Here is a 6,623-nt window from a genome sequence, read left to right as displayed (position 1 = left end):
CGGTGTAGTGACTTGTCAAAGAATGGTATGATTAGAATTTGAGAAATATGTTTACTTAAGCAAACGTGTGCTGACATTATTGTGTATTTCTTTTTACCTTAAAACAAGAATTACGAGAAAGTTGCCATCCATGTGTTCATCTGCATATATCTTGTTTTTAGCAAAGGTATAATCCTGCTAAATCGAACAAAGTATAACATTGCTCAAAACAAACGCGCGCATGCGTAATGGTGGAAGCAGTCCCTGTATACCTACGACCGTCAGTTTTGTATTAAAGGGGCACTGATCTAACGCAATTCCCCGGACTGGTTGCTGCCTTTGTTATTGTTTTTTTCCCCGTGAGTACCCGGATGATACGCAATGCAACTGAGCATGACCAGAGACTGGGCTACCGTCTGCAAGGACAGCTAAATGAACTTGGAGGCTGGAGGCAATATTTGTTTTACGCATTTTTGCATAAACACTGATTGGTTAACTGTGATCTATAAAGATTTCGACAAAGGGCGCATGTTAATTAATTTCTTCGGCCTAAACAAAGAGACAAAAAGAACGGCGGAGCTCATCGGATGTCGTCATTTGGATATACCCCAGATGGTTATAGTTTAATACTAAAAAAAGTATCCATGCAGTGAAAGAATTTTCGGGTTTTGGATTGCGTCGATAATACGATTACTACTCCCTTGTTGTCATCCACGTTTTCTCGTCTAACCCTACACTTGTGTATTTGTCGTCATTCCCTTGATGCTCAGTTAATGAATTTATTACAGGTACAATTAGTGGTAGCACCACTTAGATTACCTGACAAAGGTTCCCATTTGGCATTTATTGTGTCTGGGGTAATTATTCAATCTAAATCCAGGTTGGAAGTGAGGTGAAATGTGTGTTATGTAATATGCACGTGGCAGCCAAGCAAGAGATGAATGATCAGTTCATTTACTTTTTTTGTATATCAACGGTTCGTTCCTGGTCATCAAAGGATTAACAGAAAATACGTTGATTGATTAATCACTGTTATCTTGCACAGTGGATATGTCAAAAGTGAGTGTTTACATGTCTAGGTTTACTAAAACAAAGGGAATACACTCATATCACGGCGTGAAGTGCCGATGTTAAAACAACATACTTTGTTCAAAGGGATAACTGATAATACGTTGATTGGTTGATCATTGTTATCTGTCACTCAATGGAACCGTGGATGTTATGAAAATAGTTGTCACGTGGGCTTTCTCAGCCGACCCTTGAAGAATTGACACCTATGTGAAACACCTGAAACAATCCAAGTGATCAGTAGAGAAACGAACACGGTTATAATATCCCGAAACGATATATATTTTTTAAAATATTTGATTGTTACAGAGACACGTGACATCGAAAAAGTTTCTCTGTACAGCTGCAGACGAGTGGGATATTGTTTCTTTGTGTGGATATTCACGGATACATTCCTCGAACAAGGAAGCTGCCTAAAATGTATACACATAAATTTGGTGGGTTGTAATTATGGTATTTGTATTTTGTTTTCCTTCATTTGAACCGATTCGTTCTTGTTTCTCTATGTCTTGGTTGGGAAATTCTTCAATGCGCGATAGACGTTGTTTTCTCCGGTCTTTTCCTTTGTAAGCGTGTATATATTACCGTCAATTTGTAAAATTTGATTCCCTCAGGCAATTTATAAAATGTGTAAATATTTCAGCCATTTTGACTAAGAAATCTATCCAGATTGATTAAGACGAACAAAAGGGCCTACAAACATCACAACAGATTATTATGTAGGATTAGAAGCCAAACAACATAGACATGTACTTTTCAACGAAATGTTTTTCAGTCACTTTGTAAAATATTTAGACGTTTAATAAATATGTTACACATTTTGACAGTAAAAAAATATACACACTATAAAAAAGCAATGCTTAGGTGAAATATTTACTTAGTGTTGCAAGTAAAAATAGTGTAAACGAAAATCGCAAAATTACCACACAAGTGACTTATCAAAACTTCGTCACCATTACCGATGCTACCCCCAAAGATACCTACATTTCCTTATTATCTCGAAAACTGTATTTCATTTTGTTGATCAATGTGACCATACGCCCTTATTACTACCGGTATCCATAAACGTGACTAATGCGCTTACGAAAGGCGCAGCAGAGGTCGCGAACTAGTCTAGATTTCTGCTATACATCCGGGTACTCACTGGGAAAAAACAATAACAAAGGCAACAACCAGTCCCGGGGAATTGCGTTAGATCAGTGCCCCTTTAAATGTAATCAACTCCCAATATTAAACCATTCTACTCGCAGTTGTACCATGATCTGTATACAGCTTGGATTTTAATTACATAATTTTATTGTCAATAAAATGCCTGCTTTTAACAGGAGTATGCAATTAAATAGACAAACATTTTATCATGTTTTCTGATTGTATTATCAAGCTGACCTCAAGAACCTGGACTCGTCACACCACTCAAACTTTCGTCATCATTATTGTAATTGCTAAACTTAAACGTTTCTCACACAAGCAGATACTTATTTAATGTTTCTTTTTAATGATACATGACTTTATCGTTTGAGAGATACATAGATAACTTTGAAATAATTATGAAAACAACGTTTTTTCGCATCACAAACATGTATCATTGACAGACACCTCAGGTATCTGGTAGTAAAATTGTGTATTTTGAATGTTTATTGAAGAGGAGCTTTCTACACGACAGAATTTTCTTTTCTTATATAGACAATGATGCCGGAGACAAAATACATCTTTTTAATTAAAGGGACCACTTAGTCGTAATAGGCACGTTATGTTTAGCTGAACGTTTATTATAAAAACAACAACATTATTGTCCTTATTTTGGACAATAATTGAGTTATACATTCCCTTTCTTCACATACAAACGCAAAACTACTGTTTTCTAGTCGCATTGCCGTCAACATATTGTATTATTCAGATGTTGATTCCCGTGAACCTCCACCGGAAGCTTGGTAAGAGCAAACGTAGGGCAGGAGGACACAGATCGCGATCGCTGTTACGCTGTGAGGAAAGTTGAAAGGTGCTCGATGAAGCGTAGGGAAAATATTGCGTGTTCTGCAGCGACTCCGTGCTCACTTTATTCTGCATAGTTTCTAAGTGCGTCAGACTACGTGGTACCTTTATGATACCTCTAAACAATTTCAATTCTAAAGGCTTTAATGGACAGATTTAATAATTAAAACAGTCCATACGTACTTTTTTCACTCATACAGCTCACACAAATAAATCATGCATTTGTTTACATACACGTACATACATGTTAGCTGATTCCTCCGCAACGGTGATTGACCATGTGGTTCATTTACCAGTAGCCTTCTCCAAATATACCGAACAACAAAAGTTCCTGTGACACTGAATAAGATTTAATGCAAAGTTATGTTTTTTACCAAATCTGAAACAATGTCGGTTTGCAACAGATAAAGGACTCCTGTAAGTGTTCAAATGGTTTAATTTGCCACACTGACTTCAGAAAATACGTGATTTCATAAAAAACAAAAACATGAACATGCCAAAATGTCAATTTAAAAATCAATAGCGTGTGTGTCCACCTCTGGCTGCGATGCGAGCAACACATCTTCGTCTCATGGAATGGACCTGGCGTCGCACAAAGTCCTGTGGGATATCCGTCCATATCTGCTGGAGCATGTTTCGAAGTTCCTCGAGTCTGTGGAACACGTGGTTGACGTCGAAGGCGCCGATCCATCTCATCCCACATGTGCTCGATTGGTGAGAGATCATAGTAGCGAGCCGGCCAGGGGATGACATTCACGTTGTTTTGTTGATGAGAGTCCTGAACAAGTCGAGCAATATGAGGCCGGGCGTTGTCATGTTGAAGGTAATGCCTGGGCCATGACGACGCAAAAACGGTAGAACAACAGGGTCGATGATCTCGTCGCGTAGCGCTGTCCATTGAGATTTCCCTCTACCACGGGTCTATCAAACGGGTCCTCTGTCTTGCTTTAACTCCACCCCATACTATATAGCTGCCGCCCCCGAACCGATCTTCTTCCATGACACAATTGTTATAGTGCAAACCATTTCAATACTTTTATTTAAAATAGTGCAAACCATTTCAATACTTATTTAACATTTCATTTATCTAAATACCTAACTGGTTCAATGTGTTTCCAAGTGCACAGAAATTCTATGCCTTTTGTCTGTTTAATATATTCAGCAAACATTAGGCGTATCCCCTCTTATCATAAGCCCCTCCGGGCGGGACCCTTAATCTCCAGCGCTATCTATAAATTTCAATTAACACCTAACGTCGCCGGATCTTACGTATATACATACACGTGGGACAATGACCTTGTCACACGTTACCTAATACCTCGCTCTACAAAACCCGACTGACATGGTCAGTCAGGAGACAGCCAGAAGGTAAGTGACAGAGCGAGTCTCGACATGGGAACATTGGCCACTCGGTCCCGGTGTGCGTTCTGTCACGTTATTATCAACATGTACATTTTAGACTTATTCCAAACCATCAACAATAAACATGGCTGCTGTCGTCTTAAACTTCACCCCCGAGTTTTGTAATCCCTCTCCACCCTGAGCTACCATCCGAGGGCCGAAACCTACGCCCTTGAACACAATGATTAACGTAACGTTCACCTCGACGTCGGTACACTCGAATCCGTTCCACGCTGTGGCTGAGGTGAAAACGAGACTCGTGAATAGAACTTTCCCCACAACATGGCCGTCCAGGTAGACGCTGTCTGCACCACTGTAGACGTGCTTGACGGTGGTTTCCTGTCAAAATGGGACGTCTGGCGGGTCTTCTGGCGACAATCCCTGCACATCTGAGGCGACGACGTACGGTTTGTGAAGGTATTCGTCGAAGGCCAGGGATGCTCCTTGCGGTCACTGTTGCTTACTGGAATAGATTTCGTAGGTGTGTTGTTCGAATCCAGTTGTCTTGTCGATTATTGGTCACGCGTGGCCTGCCACTCCGAGGATGGCCTCTGACTGCATTCGTCAAATGGTGTTTCCGTGGACGTTGACTCGATTCTGCTTCAAGCATACCAATGGCTCGCATACGTTCATTTTTGTGACAGGCGTGGCATTTCGTGATGTTGAATAATTGCGTAATTTTGTTGTTTTTCTGTTTCTGAGTGGTTGTTGTCAGCACGATACTAAACAATGCATATTGAATCCCGTTAACGCACATGTTTTTATACCCCTTCTTGGGTAGTGAAATGCAAGGGGCTTGCATAAGAGTCAACTTTTGCATGGAATGCATGCTTTTCTGTAGCAGTTGCGTTTTTGTGACTTGATTCCATAATGTACGACAATATTGAAAACCAAACTTTACTTGTTTGAAAAATGCACAAAAATATTGGAGTTCGGTCTTGACTGCCGTCGAGTTCGGACGTCTTTTGCTTCTCAGCAACTTGTCTAGTGTTATACAACACACTTGACTTTTTATGATACTTCCTCTTTGGTTCTTTTGGCTTTTGATTTCTCTTGTGTTGGAGTGCATTCAATCTTTTAATTTCTATTTGGTGTTTGCTGATTGTTACAGTCAGTTGTTGGGGATTCTCCTCAGCAATGGCTGACAACAGAATGGAATGTGAGGAAGGATTTAAAGTGGTGGCTTCAGGGAGGAAGCGAATCGGCCGTATTCCAGATCTTACTTCTAAAAAAGCCTGTGTTGCCAAGCAACCAAATACTGTTCCTCCTACTGCAAGGTCTGATCTTACTTTTGTCTTTGATGAGCCAGCGCGGGTCAAATCAACCACTGTTATCTTCAAAGCCGATGTAGATGAATATGATGATGGTTCAACGACTCTCTGTCAACTTATGACACAACGTGCTTTGGCTAGAGCCTTGGCTAAGATCACTACAGAAATAGTCAGTGTTAAGCGGATGGCCAGGGGAGATGTTAGTGTCAATGCAAAAACCGTTGAGGTTGCCAAAACACTTTTGCAAGTCACAGAACTTGATGAACATTTTGTCACCCCTCATGAGCCTGAATCCTTAATGAGAACACGTGGAGTCATCTATGGTATTGATCTGGATATTGAGATGAATGAAATTGAGGACGAGTTGAAACCTGTGTTACCTCTAATGTGCTCTGCTGTGCGTCTGACTCGTGGGCCTGATAAAGTTTCCTCCAAATCTGTTCTTCTTACATTTACTGGCCAGTCTTTACCAGATCATGTTGTCATTTTCTTCCAGAGATTTCCAATCCGGATGTATGTTCCTCCTGCTCTGCGATGCTTCAAGTGTCAGTCCTTTGGGCATGTCTCTGCTAAGTGTAGGGGCACTCATCATGTGTGCGCTAAATGTGGAGGGAAGCACAAATACGAGGAGTGCAATGAAAGTTCACTGAAATGTAAGAACTGTGGTGGTGCACACTCTGCGGCATACAAAGGTTGCATTAAATACCAGGAAGCTGTCCAGATTCAGAAAGTCCGAGTGGAGAGTAAGTTGTCTTATTCTCAGGCTGTTCGACAGGTGCGTGGAGATTTAGATGCCGCTCAGGTTCCAGCAGTCCCTACACCACCTCCTGCAGCTAAACCACTGTCTCAGGTTGTTACAATTTCTGATGTTGTGTCTTCTCCAGTCATGGTGACTGCTAGTGCTCAGACTGA

Source organism: Haliotis cracherodii, unplaced genomic scaffold (genome assembly GCF_022045235.1).
Source record: "Haliotis cracherodii isolate W230 unplaced genomic scaffold, xgHalCrac1.p SCAF_19, whole genome shotgun sequence".
NCBI classification, from domain to species: domain Eukaryota; kingdom Metazoa; phylum Mollusca; class Gastropoda; order Lepetellida; family Haliotidae; genus Haliotis; species Haliotis cracherodii.
Note: the sequence above shows the minus strand (reverse complement) of the source record.